The sequence below is a fragment of the Pogona vitticeps genome, chromosome 1, assembly GCF_051106095.1.
Source record: "Pogona vitticeps strain Pit_001003342236 chromosome 1, PviZW2.1, whole genome shotgun sequence".
Classification (NCBI taxonomy): Eukaryota; Metazoa; Chordata; class Lepidosauria; order Squamata; family Agamidae; genus Pogona; species Pogona vitticeps.
In genome coordinates this window covers 279,490,621-279,510,458 of record NC_135783.1, presented here as the reverse complement: position 1 = coordinate 279,510,458, position 19,838 = coordinate 279,490,621, and the positions used below count along the sequence as shown (strand labels likewise).

General features: G+C 40.5%; 1 long non-coding RNA gene across 2 annotated transcripts in view; it reads right to left on the bottom strand.

Moving 5' to 3' along the window:
- Positions 1-1,226: 1,226 nt before the first annotated feature.
- LOC140702550 (uncharacterized) overlaps positions 1,227-19,838 on the bottom strand; it is a 46,585-nt gene continuing 27,973 nt past the window's right edge. Inside the window, exons 1-3 of one of the 2 annotated variants that reach the window (XR_012081761.2) lie at positions 14,272-14,378; positions 14,144-14,180; positions 1,227-3,254 (exon numbers count right to left, since the gene is read on the bottom strand). This is a non-coding gene — a long non-coding RNA (uncharacterized LOC140702550). Of the gene's footprint in view, positions 3,255-14,143; positions 14,181-14,271; positions 14,379-19,838 lie in introns of those variants that run through there. The other variant, XR_013540524.1, reaches the window with a different exon arrangement.

Genomic DNA, 19,838 nt, shown 5'->3' with positions numbered 1-19,838 from the left:
AACTTTTTCATAGTACTTTAAAAAAAAACAGCCCCCTTTGTGCCATAAATGTTTGGCTGTGAACTTTCAGCATAGTACAAACAGCCTCGCACGTTCATTAGTTAACATATAGACAATATAGGCAACAGTGTGTAAATTTTCAGCCTAGAGAAGGTGACAAGCTATGCTAACAATTCTCTATTGAAAATAAGCAGAGAGCTTTTGAGAGTCTCTTTGTAGACTTTCAGTAACTGACACTGTTAAATCTTCCTTTCTAGGAAAGGTATTCATGAAAGCTGTTGTATTACTGAAATGGTACTCCCAGATAAAGGAAGGAGTTGAGTCCTGAGTGTTTTCCTTCACACAGAGTTGCACAGGAGAATGCATCTGAGACCCATATGTACAGATAGTTCATGGCCCTCTGGATGTGAGGGACAGTGGAATCATAATTTACCACATGGCCCAAATGGTCCAGTTTAAAGATGCGACCAACTCCCTGTTGTGATCTCATTACATTTCTCCAAGTTTCATTTGTGTTCTCCTCTTTTTCTTGTTTCGACTGTGAATACACAGTCAAATATTGTGAGATTTGTTGCAGATATAAAACAGACAAATTTGGGGGGGGGGGAGTGTTTAACTTTTTTTAATGGATAACACAATGCAAAGGTTAGTTTGAATCTGTCCAGCCCTTTTGAGACTGACATAGAATTTTTCCCTGCTGCTGGGAGCTCCTACTTTTCTCAAGCCAGAATGATTCAGAGTCCTCCTCTATGTAATCAGTTACAGTATTTTGTTTTACAAAAAGGTGGGGGGACATGAATTTGGGGGGTGTTGTGGTGATGTAGCCACTTTGGATGTGATGTTTAAGTACTGTGGGAACTCCTGCCCCTTCAATCTGTCACCCAAGTGTCCTGGATTTTTTTAAAAAAATTAATGAATAAATGAGTTTAGCACTGAGTCACTGATACTTTAGTTTAGTGCTAGATCACCTCTGTAGGAAAACAAAATGAACATTTTGCTACAAAATAGAAACAACCATGATGGAATACAGAGGACTACCTATGTTCCCAATAGTTCTGTGTACATTATGAAGAAATTTGGAAGCTACTGCCTTTCCCCTAACATTGTGCAACTTTTTGAAAACCAAGCAGCTGGACAAAGAGCCACAGGAGAATTGCCAAAGAAAGAAAGAAAGAAAGAAAGAAAGAAAGAAAGAAAGAAAGAAAGAAAGAAAGAAAGAAAGAAAGAAAGAAAGAAAGAAAGAAAGAAAGAAAGAAAGAAAGAAAGAAAGAAAGAAAGAAAGAAAGAAAGAAAGAAAGAAAGGAAGGAAGGAAGGAAGGAAGGAAGGAAGGAAGGAAGGAAGGAAGGAAGGAAGGAAGGAAGGAAGGAAGGAAGGAAGGAAGGAAGGAAGGAAGGAAGGAAGGAAATGCAGACTGCACCATATCAAATTGAGGAGTCGGTGTGGACACTGGCTCTGAATAAATCGACAGTCCCCGCATGATCACTAAAAGTGAATTGAAGTATCAGGTAGACTGTGAATCAAATCACAGCAAGGACAAGTCATTCTGATTCCACTGGTCAATGAGTTGCAGCCTGAAGTGTCAGTTTGCAAGACTTTCATTTTTAGTTCCCACCTTCAAGCCGGTACACATTTTAATGCATTGTACATATCTATGTATGTATTTTACCTAATGTACACATTCATTTATGTGTATTAGCCACAGAACAATTTTCCTCCTTGACTGAAACACGTTTGAGCATTTTAAAACATTGCCCAAATTTTGTGTAGACTATTTTTTGCAAATGTTATGTCTCCAAAACATGCCGGTATTTGAGATGAAGTGTGTTGCTTCTTGAAACATGTCTTGAGAGGTGTGAAAAGCCTGCTTAGATCGAGGCTATTCAGTGTACCAAGATTCTTTCCCTAGGTCAATTCTGTTCCATCATGGCCTTCTCACACTGGATGTTGGCAGAGCAAGACAAGACAAGAGACAAATTCAGTAGATGGAACAGGCAAATTTTCAAGTGCAGAAGGCACATTACAAGAACTGTTGTTACAACAATCCACGAGCTCATAATTCAGCATATGGTCAAAACTGTCCAAAACTACAAATAAATGTTGGAGCTTCACTCTGTTTTTCCGTCTCTGTCTCCCTCCCTCTCGCACATACATGGACTTCCAATTATTTACCCTCAGAAGAGCTAACTCTCTAAAACTCCATTGTAGCCCTATTTACACATCAGTGAATGTAGTTTCTTCAGTGCACTTTATTTATTTATTTATTTATTTATTTATTTATTTGTTTGTTTGTTTGTTTGTTTGTTTGTTTGTTTGTTTTATATCCCACCTATCTGGTCGGGTCAGGACCACTCTAGGCGGCTTGAGTAATGGCTGTATCTGCACCCGTCATTTAGTCTCTGTGTGACTAAAGATGATTCTGGATAAGAGATGCTCCTGCTTGTGTATTGACTCGATAAAAGCAAGAACACCAATTTTCCAGGATTCTTATGGGCATAGGGAATACATAGGCAAGCAGAACCCTCTCTTCTTCAGACTCACCATTGTTTGTGTGGGGGGAAAAGCAACAATGGAAGGGCGAGGGCTCCCCGTTTGTATGCTTGTTGAAGAAACTGCATTATGTGATGTCTGAAAAGGGCATATGAAACACTGACATCAACAACAAGCCAACAAATGATTCATGAAATTTCATGTTACTAGGCATGATTACATTCCTACACGTAGATATTTGAGAGTTGCTGTGGAGGTGCTTAACTGTAAAACACACTGTACATTATCAAAACATGCTGAAGCAGGTGAAATGCAACTCTTGACTTCTAATTAGAAATACAAAGTAACTTAAGGTGGTGACTACATTGACAAATAATGCAGGAAATGCTTCAGAGTTGCAACAGTCAGATTCACATTGTTTTCTGCTGAATAAATGGTGTACAAGTTAATGAGATTCAGGCCAAAATATTTTTTTCCTCTGCTGCTGAAGCTTTTACTTTTCAAGAATCCTATACATTCATCTCAGTTCAGATGGTGTGATGGCTTGAACTGATGTGGATATTTGTAGACATTCTACTTAAAGTTATTCCATCTGATTCCAGAAGCAGTGGAAGAGGCAGGGCAACAGGGAAATTGGCTGCTGTTTGACTGCTCTTCTACCCAAACCTGGTGCCTGGGTCTGTTTGCTTTCTTCTTTTCTTTTCTTTTCTTTTCTTCCCTTCCTTTCCCTTCCTTTTGAAAGCTTACTGTCTTCACACTAGTGCAGCTAGGCAATGGAAGTGGAGGAAAGAACAATAAATCAACACACGAAGAGGAGCAAGTTATCAATCCATCTGATTTCCAACTTATTGAGGTAGCTCTGCTTTAACTGTGCCTTCTGAAAATATGAACAGCCAGAGCAGAGCTGCCTAACAAGCTGCAAACAAGACTGAAGTGCCAATTTCCTCCCCCTCTCTGCTGACTGCTGTATGATCAACTGAAGCAAACTCACATGGGGAAATCTGTCTTCCCAGATATGACTTCACAGGAAATCCATTGATATTTTTCCTGCTGTGTAGTCACACCCTAGGAAAGAAAACCCTAAACTTGCATCCTAAAGTAGAAATCCCATCAAATAAAAGGACATATGTATGTTGCCTCTACTTAATTATTTTCCTCCTTCTTTGACTTCCTCTTTGCCCACTTGTCGCAAACAATAATAAAGCCAGAAAGCCTCATGAGTATCTCATATGGGTGCCAAAACAAAGAGAAGCCTTCAGTTCCTCTGGAGAATACATAATTGTCCTCTGAAAAAGATCTAAGGAGCTGTGTTTGCTCCACAGCACCACTGTTTTTACTTACTTAGTTGAAAAGACAATTTCTTAAAAAGACTTTAAGTCACACATGCAAATGGATTAGTATTGAATAGCATCCAATAATATCTTAGTGATTTGCAAAAACAGAAGCAAGACAGACCCTTCCACCCTTTGAATAGATGCCTAGCAAGAGAGAGGAAAAGAACATCTAAGAGACCCAACAGAGAAAAAATGAAAGTGATCTGTGAATGCAGTAGTAAACGTACAGACTGCTGTTGTATTTATTCCTTATTCATTCAGGACCAGAAGACTCCAGAAAGACAGTTGCTAGATACAGGAATTCCCTGTCTCAATAAATCTCTCCAGTGAGAGCTGAGAAATGAACACAAGAATGGCCACAGATGACTTACCAACCTGATTCAGAGATAAGAATATTGGACCAATATAATACGCGGGCCAGGGGCCAGGGCCTTACTAGCTGTACAGCTTATTTGCACATATAGACATACTTCATAATGTGACTGGTGCTCCAAGAGTCAGGGGCAATTCATCACAGTGACTTATACAATTTAACTTACCCATGTGAAAGAGTCCAACAAGATTCTGGTCAATTTGTCAGATCAAGAACAAGCACAAGCATTGTACCTCAATGTTGTCTTCATGTTCTCACCTTCACTCTACCTTCTCTTTCATATCTGAAACTCAGTGATTCTGAGGTTTCCTGTTATGTCTGTACCAGAAACTATGGTTTAAGCTCTAACCTTTATGCAGAGTTAGTCCAAATTGGCACAGAGTCATTGAATCAATGGCCAAAATACTGTTGCACAACTCATGGTGAACAATATGGTTTATCAAACCAAGATCACTTGACTTTGATTTAAACCATAGATTTCATGTTGCAAATTTTACTCCTGAGCCATTTTGCATTTTGTGTCTCCTTGACAGGGTCCCTTCCAGCTCCACAGTTCAAAGGCTGCTATCATCTTCTTCTTCTTCTTCTTCTTCTTCTTCTTCTTCTTCTTCTTCTTCTTCTTCTTCTTCTTCTTCTTCTTCTTCTTCTTCTTCTTCTTCTTCTTCTTCATCATCATCATCATCATCATCCAATATTTCATTGCTGCTCCACTTACTTAGAAAGAGATGTATAACAAATGAGTCCTTAAATATTAGAAGAGGAAGCGATGAGTCGAGCCCCCTCTCCCCAAATGGTGCCAATATGGGTAAAGATTGGACAGGATCATCAATAACAGTCTCTCTTGGGAGAGAAGTGAGAAAGGAAAGGTTGTGTCCTCCTGCCTCCTAGCTGTGCTTTGCATTCATTCGGCATGAGCAGAGCAGCACTAACCCCGGCAGGGTTTTGTACGGGTTTTTTAAAAAAAGGAAATCCTGCTGGGCTTTTGAGTTGTGATTTATAGCAGATCTCCAGACACAGGCCAGCTCAGCTGTTTGACAGCTTTCCCTTGAAAAATGCTGAAAAGTAATTGGCCATCTCATTTTGTCTAGTTTGGATTTCGATTCAGCAATAATCGCTTCTACACACATACTCATTCCCCCATTTCCTCAGCCTTTTCTCACATCTCCTCCACATGCCCTCACAGTTTTTTTTTTAAAAAAAATCTAGACCTTTTTATACCAAGACACAATTATGCAGGATATTCTTGTCGTTGTTTTTATTTGGATGGCAGTTTCATCAATGCTTTCCAACCTAGATCTTCCAGTTATAAGGTAACAAGATACACCTTTTATTTCTACAAGGTTTCTCATGTTTAAATAGGGTCGTTATTTTAATTTTGGATTCTTGCTTTGCTTAACACTTACTCAAATAATTTACGGCCTGAACCTAGGCCTGTATGTGCAGAAGCACTCAGTTAATGACTTACTTCCAAGTAAGTGTACAGCATATTACATTCCAAATAATTTTAAGGTTTTCAGGCCTGGCCTTGGACAATATTGCACACATGGATGATTCATTTCCGATCCTGAAGATTTTAAAAAGATTAACACTTTCCCTATGACTCATGAGGCCCATTAAACAATAAAACAGAGCCCTTTTTTTAAAAAAAGGCGTTGTTTAATACAGATGAAGAGCCTATTAATAACATTTTCTTAAAATGTTACTCTTTAACAATGTTGTTCCTATTCTTAGCTACAAAGACTTAATGTTTCCATTACCGTGAAAGGAAATCAGTGACTAATACCAAGGTTGCTGTTCCACTGAAACGAGCACCAAAAATAAAGCATGTATTTCACACACATAGGATGAGGACCTACTGATCACATAACAATGAGAATGTTCTCCTTAAACTGGAGAAAGGGAGCATGTCACAACTTACAACATGAAGCTGTGTTACGCATCCTTCAGTCTCAAGGGACTATGGTAACGTGCTCTGTGTGGAGGACTTGGAACAGCATCTAGTTTGGCTGAGAAGGCCAATTCGAGAGTGACAATCCCTTCCACACTGAAGACAAATACTTCTGTCCCCTGTCCAGCTCCCTGGTTTTGCTGCTTTCGTAACTGCCTCTTTGCCTCGGCCTGCTGGACAAGGGTCTCTTCAAATTGGGAGAGGCCATGCTGCAACGCCTGCCTCCTTTGCTCAGATGTTAAGGTTTCCCATCTGTTGAGGTGCATTCCTAAGGCCTTCAGATCCCGCTTGCAGATATCCTTGTATCACAGCTGTGGTCTCCCTTTGGGGTGATTTCCCTGCACTAATTCTCCATACAGGAGATCTTTTGGAAACATGAAGCTAGACCAGGCATAATTGTGATCCATCATGTTCAATGCAGCAAAGCAGCTTTATCAACTAGCTCCTCAAGAAAACGTAAGCTTGATTCCCTCTACAATAGCTATCTGGACCAGTCCTTTCTATGAAATCCACCTGTTTGCATTTCTCATGCACTTTTTTAAAATGGGTGCTTATTTCTAGGCATGTCTAGGCCATTGACAAAAGAATACATGTTCCTTTTTTTTTCAAACATGAACATTTTTCGAATGCATGCATTTCTTCAAAGGCCGTTATTTCTTTGTGTAGTTTGTGCAACTGCATCACAAGCCCAGACATTACATTGCAAACCAGGAGGTGCAAATAAGGCAATCCTATATTTAAAATGTTGAATCCAGTGGATTATCATGCATCCAAAGTGAAGTGCAAGAGCTTTCAGGGAAAACATGGTGACTGTGCATTTCAAATGAGAAACAAGTACATTTTTCATACACGGTCAGGTTTTGTTCTAAGAACAGTAACAACTTCCATTCAAGGAAACAGATAAAGGTGTCATTCTGCATTGCAAAGGAAAAATGGTACCCGATATATTATAAAGACCAGGAGAGCATGGAGAAGACCAACACAGCAAGTTATTCCACTTGGAAAAGTTTCAATGTCTATGATGAGAATATAAGATTAAGATGTCAGCTTCTTGCTCTAGAAGAATTGTCCAGTCGTGCTCATCCCCGTTTCCAAGCCATAGAGACAGCGTTTTTGTCCGAAGACAATCTTCCATGGTCACATGGCCAGTGCGACTTAGACACGGAATGCCGTTACCTTCCCACCGAGGTGGTACCTATTTATCTACTTGCATTTTGCATGCTTTCGAACCGCTAGGTTGGCAGGAGCTGGGACAAGCGACGGGAGCTCACTCCGTCGCGTGGATTCGATCTTATGACTGCTGGTCTTCTGACCCTGCAGCACAGGCTTCTGCGGTTTAGCTCACAGCGCCACCACGTCCCTACTCTTGCTCTAACCCTAAGCTATTTGGAAACAGCCACACTGAGGGACAGGAGCACGAGTTCCCTTTGGGTGAGTGAGGTGCGCAATCCTTCTTCTCCAGGGCACTTGTTATACTTCAGCGCCATGGGGACTTTGTTACACAGTGGTCTGTGCAACCTCAATTTGTCAAGCAAAAGAAGTGAACAAGAGATATGGTTGTCCACATTATGATGAGCCACATGCTCCATTTGATAGCAAATCTGCCACTCCTGAAAATCTCTAGAGACATTTCCCATCTGTGGTGAAGTGTATCAAGGGATCCAAAACCAACCCAGACAAATTTCCAGAATATTTTCAATCAGCCGTTACTTCATTCTGAGTGTTTCAGGTGCCATAAGACAGATTTGTTCAAATTCATACATTATTCTTCTTAATATTTATTGGAAAATGTCCAGTTACAAACAGAAAGGAACGAAAACCCAATAGTAGTAGTGATAGCAATGTAACTTTGTTGTCTATTGAAAAGAGACAAAATATAAGTAGTAGTGGCTACATTCTTTTGAAAACATCCATTCCAAAAATTAACAAATATATTTACTTACACATTTAAAAATATCTCGGGTTGAGGCCTGGTTGCCATATTATCTCTTCTTTAGCAATACATAGTAGAGAATATGGTTTTCTTTCCTCATCAGCCTTTTAATTACAATTGTTACTCGCTTATGCTGGCATTCTACATCTCTATTCTGAAGTGCAAAACTCAGTCCTCAATCAGCTTATGAAAGCTTGAGGTTCCTACCAGTGTCTTTTACCCAGTGCCTTTTATCCATTACAGTGGTGAGTGGCTAAATTTTGTTGGGGCACATTTAATCCTGGAATGTCTTTTCTAAAAAGAGAACTTCAAGCAACACACCAACACTCAGGGGTCATGTGTGCACTATCCAATTTGTGTTCCAGACACAAATTCATTTCTAGATACAGTGGTGCCTCAACTTACAAACTTAATTGGTTCTGGAACTCCGACCATAACTCAAAATGGTCATAAACTGAAGCACCATTTCCCATAGGAATGTATTGAAATGCAATTAATCCATTCCGGCTAAAGAAAAAAAATCAACACCCCCCCCGCCCCCCAAAAAACCCCCAAAAAACACTGCAAGACTCATTGGAAATACGATTAATCCATTCCGGCCAAAGGGAAAAAAGAAAAAGAAAAGCAAAGAAACCATGCAAGACCCTTCGAAAATTAAAAAAAAGAAAGCAAAAAGCAAGCAAATCCCACAAGACCCATTGGAAATGGGGGGAAAACCCAAAAAGCAAACAAACCCTGCAAGACCCATCAGAAATGGGAAAATAACTCAAAAAAACAAACAAACTCTGTAAGACCCATCACAGCATAGAAACATAATCCCACCACCCAGCCCTAAACGATACTGCAAAACCCACACAGAACAGTTTTGAAAAAGTAGAAAACAGCACCTTACCTTACCAGGCAGTCTGAAGCTTCCTCTGATCACACACTCTCTAACCGCTGGGGCGAAAGAGCTACAAAAAAGCAGCCTCTTCACCACCAATGGTTAGCAATTTGAATTCCCTGCCTTTTTTCCCTGCCTTTTTCTGGTTGTAACTCAAAGCTCTGGCCACAAGTCAAAGCAAAATTTTGCAGCTGGAGCTGGTCGTAACTCGAAATGGTTGCATGTCAGGACGTTCGTAAGTCGAGGCACTACTGTATATGCTAGATCTGGTCATTCCACTGTGATCTGTGCCTTGTAAAATTGGTCTGAATGAAGCCAATGTATTTAGTAATTTTGGATTTGTCTAAATCCAGTGCACAGTGTATTGAGAGCATTATTGATGTGTAAACAATGTGCTTTTTCCCTTTTTCCATCACATTTCAAGCTGTTATGATTAAATTAGTCATCAGTTTTTATTTTTTAAAAATGATTCCATATCCTAGAAGAAATCTCAGTGATGAACATGGCAACATGCGTGCTCAGAAACCCTTCTAATAATCAGAACAATTTGGTTCCAGTGCGCTTGAGGTTACACCCAAGCACGGGCTATATGAACATCTTTGCTATGGGACAAGTCTACTCCCTTTGCGGGAGAAGCATCCTTCCAGCACAAATTTGTCATTAAGCTATTCATTTTGCTTAATTTTAAAGGTGTTAAAACAATTTTCCATGAAAGTGGTAAAAATGTAGACTTTAAGGCTACAATCTTATGTGCACTTATATATAATTAGAATAACTCTAATTGAACTTAATGGGATATACAAGCAACTGTATATGCACCAGATAGGCATATTATTATTTAAGTCCTGTTATGTGAAGACTATCATGTATTGGGCAGTACCGAAAGGCAGTGATTAAACAAGTAAATAGTGTGCACTCATTTACAAAGATAGCTTCTCATGTGCATGTACTAATTAACATCCCACAGTACTTTGTTTTTCAACTTTGAATCTTTCATTTCTCATTTATTAAGTGCCGGTGTAGTCTGAAAAAAAAATCTTTTTTGTGTGTGTTCATGATGTTTTTGTTACATTGTTCATTTCCAGACCACCCCCATGCGTGAGCAGGAACTGAAGCTTGGGCTCAAAAGCATAACAAAATAATTAACTAGTTCCGTAAAATATATAATTTCATTTATATTACAGTTTTTCAAGTGATTCTATAGCAAGCCCCTTTCTGCTCATTAACTTTGAAGCTTGCTCAATACCAGGATCTTCAACCTTCTTGGGAAAGAAGGTCAGATGTAATTTATTGAGAAAAGAATAACCAAATGGTTGCTTATTCTTTGCTCTGCTATCCTTCTCCTCCTCTGTTCTCTCCTTCTCTCTTAATTCTTCCTCCCTCTCTCTCTTTGCTGAAATTTATTTTTTCTAGGAGCCCCCATCATGTAGTCAGCAAGAGTGCCTACTGGAAACTCAAGGACACATCCACTCTCCAACCCGTTCAGGACACCACACACAGCCAGCCACCACATGGCCTCAGACATGGCTGCCTCATGCAGTAATGAAAAGATCCACACCCCATTGATTCTTCCTTCCCCAAATAACCCAGCCTCTCCAAGCTGTTGCTTGTTTTCAAGCTTTTGTCCACTGGTCAATGAATTTTGCAAGCAGTCCGTAATAGTGTTTCTCCTGACAGATGAAGGTTTCTTAAGTGACTTTACCAATTTCTTTGAATTGTTTTATCAGCCATCTGTTTTTAAATTGGGCCTATTTTTCTTTCTCCAAAGGAGAAAGGAGACTACAAGGCTTTGTTTTTATGCAAATAATGGGTTCAGCAGCTTGTTGGTATTTGCATCTAAGAGCTGGCTTTATACTTTTATCTATTTTTCTTCCAGGCCTGCATGGAAAGTTTGGCTTAGGTCACTCGGCCAAGCTTTAACACCCTTCTGCCAGAAACAGTTGAAGAAGCCAGAAATATTTCTCCATACGAAGTCAGAGGAAGCATAAAAGTTGTGTCCTTTCTCCTTTTTAACACTGAACTTTAGTGCTTATGAAAAGCACCCGGCTGATAAGCAGGAGCTGAAGCTAGCCAGGTGGAATGTTACCAGGTGCTGTCTTTCCCCAAGCACATTTTACAAGATGGAAAAGCAAGGCCTTTGACATGTTTTCTGCAATTTGGGTGCAGGGAAGTAGGATGGCTCCCTCACTGCCCAAAAAAAAAGGGGGGGGGACAGAAACATATTGCCACAAAAGACAATAGATTTACTTGATTTTTGCTTGTGTGAATATAGATGCAGGTTTAATGGTCAGAGGGACGTGGTGGTGCTGCGGGCTAAACCGCAGAAGCCGTTGTATGCTGCAGGGTCAGAAGACCAGCAGTCGTAAGATCGAATCCACGCGACGGAGTGAGCTCTGTCACTTCGTCCCAGTTCCTCGCCAACCTAGCAGTTCGAAAGCATGTAAATGTGAGTAGATAAATAGGTACCATCTCGGTGGGAAGGTAAACAGCATTCTGGGTCTAAGTCGCACTGGCCATGTGACAACAGAAACTCTCTTTGGACAAACGCTGGCTCTATGGCTTGGGAACGGGGATGAGCACCGCCCCCTAGAGTTGAACACGACTGACTAAATGTCAAGGGAAACCTTTACCTTTAATGGTCAGAATTCAACTAAATATTTATGCCTGCATAAATACAATGTATAACTCATAGCAGCGAATAGCCACTAATTAATGATCTCTTACCTAATTCCAAATCACACAGCCAGCATCCTACTAAAAATTGGATTGGGGAATCATTAATTAGCAACTATTTGCTGCTCAAAGTTATGCCACTGCACTTACCCAAGTGTAAATGCTCAACTGGATTCTGGTCATTATGATTTAAATGGAAATACTGTACTTCTTGCTATAGTAGAGAAGATTGGGACCAAGTAACCTATAGTATGTGCCTACCTAGCCTGCAGGCCAGGTAACTACCGTGGATAGCCAACTTCAAGATTCTTTTTTCAGGTTCTTTATCTTCAAATCAAACTTGACTAGACCAACCTTTACATACATGACACCGTCAAACAGAGGGCTGTCCTGTGATGGCCCCTCAGACAGAGTAGTCCCACTCTTCAGTCTGAGGAAGTGGACTTGTCCATGAAAGCTCACATTATAATATTTACAGTGCCACCACATTTTTGTCTCCTTAATTTATTATTTTTCTTTTGTTTTTGCCTGATACGCTAGCACAAATTAACACAGCAATTTCTTCACAAACAGAGGAACATCATTTCCAAAACAAATACTGTAGTCATAAACAGAACATTATCCACTTGCAGAGCTAAAATTGTCACAGCCATTTCCACTTTCATTACTTATAAGACCTTAGAGATTGAGGAGATAATGCAGTAATCAACAACAGTCATGGCTTCTAGCCTGTTCTTTGTTGCTGATCACCTTTCTCAGACAGTCTCTAGCCTCTGTACTTCCACTTTGCATACAGATCTGATTTTCCATGAATAAGAGATTGGCTGTATCATCAATGTGTGCGTGCATTTAGTTACGGAGGAGCAAAGTAGTTTAAGACAAGAGTTAAGGATATCTCATGTTGGCTCTTGCACCTCAAAAATGCCTTAGTAACCGTGCTAAAACTCATGATTGCTTACTATTTAGCCTCCTAACATTTATTCTAGTCATTCAGGCTCAAATCCAAATGGCAGGGATGGAGTGCCTGGCACCAGCAAAGATACCTCACCTTCTTTTGGTACTACATTCCCTTAAGGGACAGTTGAACCTCACTGTATTGCAATGTGCTGCTGTGAGTTGACCCATGCCTATTTCTTGTTTGCATCAGAATCTGCCAAGAGAAATTCTCCTAGAGCAGGGGGTGATGCTTTCCTGTTCAGTCAGCAGTCACATGACTGTGACACTAATTTTCTACACTAGCCAGCCTCAACCTGAGGCCTAGTACTGATCCAAGATATCTTGTTGCCTGAGATCAAGGGCGAGATGATGCTCACCCCATACTGAATGGGCAGTTGGATTTTACACCAGCACTAATGATGGGTCAGGGTTCCTCTCTGCATTGAAAACTAGCAGGTTACTCTACAGGGTGTAGCAGTACAGGCTCTGTAATCTGCACAACTTTATCTTCAACAGAAGGTAATGGTTGGCTAGCTCAGGAAGAATAGCTAGGGAAGGGGCTGAAGTTGCTACTCCCAACCTCGGTCACCTAGACTGGTTGGTTTGCTCTGCTAATGTTAGAGTAAGCTCTGATGGATCCTGCCAGATGTGTTGCAGTAATATTCATACCACCCTGAGAAAACATGGCCAAAAGCAAAACATGCTAGCCAGCGTTCCCGTCCATCTACTTCCTCTGTTCTTTTCCCCTTGTCAAATTCTAAGGAACCAGGGCAAGAATCTGCTTTTGTCCATGTGAAAAAAAATGATAATGATGTATAGACAGGCAAACAAGAAGACTGTGTACATCCCTTAATGCACCCACAGCCCCAGGACTTGGAGAGGAATACTTCCCTATGACAGAAAAGCCAAAGAAAAAGTGACAGATTGGCTATAACCATTCCTATCAAACTCAAAGGAAAAGGACAGTTGAAACATCTGACAGCTGGAAATGTTAGTGGAAAGATCCCCTCACTGTAATCAAATTCCTATTTACAAAATGATAGATTGTATAGGAGGGCCATCTCTGAAATTCCTTTACCCATCTTCTGGCTTGTTTAAACTTGGGAGAGGAAGAATTGTGGCCATGCCAGAAGAACAAAGACTTGTGATTGAATGCAGACTAGCCACACATGTAAGAATGAGGAAACAGAGGAGTGAGAGACAAGTGGAGAAAGGGAAATGTGTCTTCAGGCCCAGATGGAATCAGTGTAACTTATTGGTATTTCTCCATCTGTAATTTCCATGATTCGGGAAAAAAAACATGAGTATATAGAGCCAAGCATTTACAGATGTAACTTTAAAATTGGGGAAACTGGGAACACAAAGTAATTTTTAGACAGAGCAGCTTAACACAGAGGATATCCAACATGTGGAGTAAGTTACTAAGAGGAAATGTTGCAATAAAGAGCATCCGTGAGCTCAAGAGGAGAGAATATTGTGCATTTCTAATCTAAGAGTGGATCAGGGAGACACCACCAAAAGCATTAATGAAAACCAACTTTTGAATAGAGAAGAATAACATTTCCAAGGTCTTACTTTTTCCTTGAGGTTTCCAGTGATTCATATACTGCATCTGAAAAAGGAAAAAGAAAACACATCTCTTCATAGTTGTAAATCTGTCTTCATGCCTTCTTCCTCCCGCTACCGTTATCTCATACACATACCCTTCGAAAAATGTGTGTCCCCTGCCACCATGTTGTTTGACTGCAGCTTCCATCAGTCCTAACAAGTGCTACCAATGGCAAGGAATTGTAGGAACTGCAGTCCCAACACAATTTAGACGTTTACAACCTGGTCTTAGACTATGAGTGCCAAAATTGCGATCCTTCTCTATAGGTATCTTGACTAAACCAGCAGGATTTAATTTATTGCAGAATGGCCGTGCAAAGATTCCAGACATCACAGATTATTTCAAACAATCTGCCCTATGTAAAGAACAGGAAACGTTAGAGACTTTTATGTGATTTGAGAAATCCTGCAATTAGTGTTAATTTCTGCATTGTTTACACAACCAGCTAGTTAATCGGGAGCTCCAAAAGGTAGAGTCTGAAGAAACAAAGCCTTCGATAAGTCTGTGCTCTTCCTCTGATCATCAGAGAGCATTGCACTGATCCTATATTAATGACATCGTTGCTGGGCTCTGTTTAAAGTCCAAGAGTTAACCTTTAATACTAACAAAAAGCTGCAATGCTTAAAAATTACTTTTAGTGAAAGAAGAAAGTGCCAAAACAAGGTTTCAGCTGGATAGTAAGAAGATAAAGATCATGACTACAAAAGAACTAAACAACTTTAACGCTAACAATGAAGAAACTGGAATAGTTAATAAGTTTGTATATCTTGGTTCAATCACCTATCGAACTGGGGACAGCAGACAAGAAATCAGAAAACTGAGACTTGGAACAGCAACAAAAGAGAAATTAGAAAAGATCACCAAGTGTGAGGGTGTGTCACTGGAGATGAAGACCAAGATCATCCACACCATCGTATTTTCAGTCACCATCTACAGATATGAAAGCTGGACAGTGAAGAAAACTGACAGGAAAAGAATTTATTCATTTGAAATATGGAGCTGGGGGAAATATCCTGGACTGTCAAGAAGACAAACAAGTGGGTCCTACAGCAAATCAAGCTTGAATTATCTCTGGAGGCAAAAATGTTAAAACTGAGGCTGTTTTGCTTCATGGGAAGTTAGGATTCTCTGGAAGACAATTGTGGTGGGAAAGGTGGAAGGCAACAGGAAAAGAGGAAGACCAAATAAGAGCTAGATTGACTCCCTAAAAGAACCACAGGCTTGAGTTTATAAGAGCTGAGCTGGACTACTGAGGAAAGAATATTTTGGAGATCACTCATTCATAAGGTCACTATAAGTCAGAGGTGACTTGACTGCATGTAACAACAACAGTGACCCATGTGAATCTACCTGAGTATTATATGCCTTGTTCTCCTGCCTATCATTAGGCAGGAGAACAATTTGATTGTGGAGTACCAGCAATGGAACTTCTTCAATTTTCACACCACAGCTGAGGAACCGTGCATAGTTCAGACAAACTTTCTCTTGCTTTTAGATCTCCTTTCTACACAAGCATTACATGTGTTTCGTTTTGTTTTTACTCCTAGAAGACACTTCAGAATTTATTTTTTCTCTTACACTGTTTGCTCCTTTTAGAGTCATAGAGTCATAAAGTCAGAAGAGATCACTGAGGCCATCCAGTCCAAACCCCCACCATGCGTGAACATCCATCAAAGTACTCCCAGCAGATGGCCATCCAGCCTCTGCTTTAAAACCTCCAAAGAAGGAGACTCCACCACCCTTCAAGGCAGTCTATTCCACTGCCGGACAGCTCTGACCAGCGGTGGAATTCTTCCTAATGTTCAGATGGAATCTCTTTTCCTGTAGTTTGAAACCATTGCTCTGCGTCCTAGTCTCTGGAGCCCTGGAAAACAAATCTGTCCCCTCCTCAACGTGACATCCTTTCAAATATTGAAATATGGTTATCATGTCTCCTTTCAACCTTGTTTTTGTAAGGCTAAACATTCCCAGCTCCCTAAGCCGCTCCTTGTAGGACATGGCTTCCAGACCTTTGACCATTTTAGTCGCCCTCCTCTGGACACGTTCCAGGTTGTCAACATCCTTTTTGAATTGAAGTGCCCAGAACTGGACAGAATACTCCAGGTGAGGTCTGAAGAAAGCAGAATAGATTGGTACTATCACTTCCCTTGATCTAGACACTATACACTAGCCGCCCAGAGTGGTAGAGTCTACCAGATGGGTGGGATATAAATAAAATAAAATAAATAAATAAATAAATATACTCCTATTAATACAACCAAGAATCGCATTGGCTTTCTTGGCAGCCGCATCACACTGCTGTCTCATGTTCAGTTTGTGGTCTATCAAGACTCGTAGATCCCTTTTGAAGGGCTGTGTTTTGTTTCTGATCTTCTAAATGCTGTTATAATTCTAACTCTTCTGTGTGAATTGGAATATTAATGACATATACATTAACTAACCTATTTCTCATGAAAGAAAAGAAAGAAGACATAAACTGGTAAGAGACCATAAGAACTGATATTTGCGTCTCACGTGACAAAATGTAAAGCTTTTTTTGGAAAATGAACTTTGGCCTACAGAGGCTGAAATCCTGTTGGTGCAGGCTCCATGCACAGAACAGTTTTTATCACTAATTAAAAGAGTCCATTCCCACATCGCACCCCAGGTCGCAATGCTCCCTAGGGATCCCTTTCATCCTGGGGAAACTTTTTCAGTCTGAGAATGGCAGCAGCCGTTTTTGTACATTAAAGATTCCATACACAGAGAAAGACACATCCTAAGCAAAATTCCCTCTATTTTCAGCCTTGCTGGGTGGGGCTCTGCTCCTCATACAAGCAATTCTGCTCCCCTCTGCACATGCTACTTCAACCCAGCCCCCATGTGGCGTTCCACTGCAACCAGAACCAAAGGGGCTAGAAATGATCACTGTGGGTGCACAGAGCAGGACAAGCCCTGCACGGAAGGGAGCAAAAGCGCATGTGCTCACACAGCTTTTAGGAATCTTGCTCCTAAGGCCAACAGGCACTGTGTCCCCTGAACTATAGTTAAGTGGCATATGAGAGATGTGCTTGGTAGGCAGGGCAGGACAGATCCTACCTGAAGCCCTGGGCAGCTGCTGTTAGTCTTTGTAAATCCACCTGTCCCTGGGGACTGAATCTAGCACCCTTCAAATGTATTGGGCTACAAACCTCAACAGCCAGCAAGGCCTCTGGAGATAATGAGGGCTGTAATGCAACACACTGGGAAAGTCCCAAGGTGCAGATACCTGGTGCCAAGCCAGATGGCAGCTTCCTATGTTCCTATCTCAGAATATTCTCTGTGTTAGCCTTACATTTTCAAACTGTAGGTGGCTTCAGGCCAGAAAACACTCTTTCTTCCCCCCCCCCCGCACCAAAAAAACTGAGATAAAAAGCAGATCCTGAATCCATTAAAATATAGAAAGGGGGCTATCGTACAATACAGGGGACATGGACCATTGTCAGGTTACATTGATCAAAAGCAAGACCACAGTTTGTGTATAAGAACCAAATTTCAGCAAGCTCAGAAGAACAACTTTCAAACAAGATATTTATCCCCTCTGTGGCTTTTTCCTTTGGATTACAAAAAGATCAATGCTGTCTTAATGTCAGTTGGTACTGAAAATGTCTTGACACTGTGAGCCTTCAGTGCAGTGGTCTCTCCTGCCGTTTGCCATGGTGCTGTTTGTTTTATGTTGTGTTGTTTTGTTTTGAAGGTGATTAAGCTCCTTCTTTCTCTCAGTGAATCAGGAACAGACTTCATGTCTGTTTTTGTAAATGATCCTCCTTTTCTATTTCCATCTTTAGAAACGTATCCAAACCAAGTCAAAACATGTTTCAGTGAAAACACAGGAGCTGTAACCCTAGGATGTACCGCTCGCCTAATTCTTTGTAGGGGTGTGACCTTGTCTTCAAAAATCCCAAAAGGCAATTTCAATTAAGTGCAGTCTGGTTCCAAGAGGGAAATTAACAGTGTAATGGGGGATGTATCAGTTTAAATGGCACATAAGCGCATGTACAATTGTTGCATAATAACTTTATTCAATGATGCCAGTGGTTCAGCCAGCTCTATTATCTCGGTACTTTACAGTGGGACATTCCAGATGTGTAAAATAAGCTTGTTCAGACCATGTGAGAAGTGCTAGAAATGACATTTTTGGCTTTCCCAAGCAGAGATGGGCAAACAATCTGATTTAGAATTACTGTAGGGGGGAATAGATTAATTAACTGAACACAGACTAAAGATGCTGGAAAAGCAATCCATCTTCTCCAGATTAATTAGTAGTCAGTGTAGCTCTGGGTCTCAATCCACTGAGTGGAGCACACTCTAACTCCCAGGCTTTGACAGAAGGCAATTTATATATTATCTCTTGTTGGGGTCCTAGATTTCTCCAGTCCTTGAGAGACGCCTGTATGCATTTACAGTCTAATTTCAAGTTCTGATGGTCTGAATCTGCTTCAGAAAAAATTAATGTGAAGAAAGCAAGGCTTGGAAAAACTATTTCGGATAACAATTCTTAGAATCCCAACCCCTCCTCCACAACCATCAATGCTGCCAACCAGGTTGGCTGGAGGCTCTTCAGAGATGTAGTCAAGGACAGTACTCCCTTCACCCCACTCCAAAGGAAGTCTCAGTTCTCAGATCCAAATAAAAAGCCAGACGATTGGAGATCACACAGAAAAAGATACCATTGTTATACATTTTTGGACTCGCTGTTAATATCTGAGCAAGAAAAATCAAAGCTGAAGATTTTATTGTTATCATAAAATCAGGAAATGCAACATCTTGTAGCATGATGGCGGTGCTATCAGCAAAAAGCGACATGCATAAACAAGAAAGGTATTTCATCACAATAATCAGACATAGCAATTTACATAACAGTCATAAACATATGTGGAGCAGGCTCCACTAAACCTACCAAGAACTGAGGTCAAACTGGGCAGCAAAGTTCCATTTGGATACTTATTACTTGTAAAAATCAAGTATTAAGTACACATCATACTTCATACAACTACCACTTTTATGTGTGAAGAATTTTTGAGGGATTTGACTGCCTATTCAAAGGAAAATAGTCCATGTATCCACTGTTTCCAGTTTAGAAATTTTGCACAGCTTCTGACTCAGTGGTATCATATTTTTCTGCAGCAGCCTGGGTAAGATGCCAAAAATAGTGAGAATTACTTTTTATATTGATACATCTGATATTCATTTCTTGTACATAGACAAGATATCCTGTGGCAAATGTAAAGAATCTGTGGTCACCAGGTATTTCTACACTACAGACCTATAATCCATTAACATGGGCTGTGCTGCTAGGGCTAATGGAGATTGTAGTTCAATATCAGGAGGACCATGGATTCTGTCACCTGCTTTGTTTGGCTTTGTTTTTTTCCTAGCCAGCTCTGTCTGGCAAGAAAATCCCTTATGGTACATATGCACAAATGAAAGGCAACCATGATAAACAATGTTGTGTGGTTTTTACTTAAGAAAAAGTCCCCCTGGCGAGTGTGATTTATACGGGATGTCCTTTCACAATGCGTACTTCTGCTAAGCCTTGCATAAATTATAATCTGTTTCTCAAGGGAATATGTATTAATTAATATCATCCATATGAAAAACAAGGGCCAAAAACTCAACATGTGACCACAATATGGTCTATTT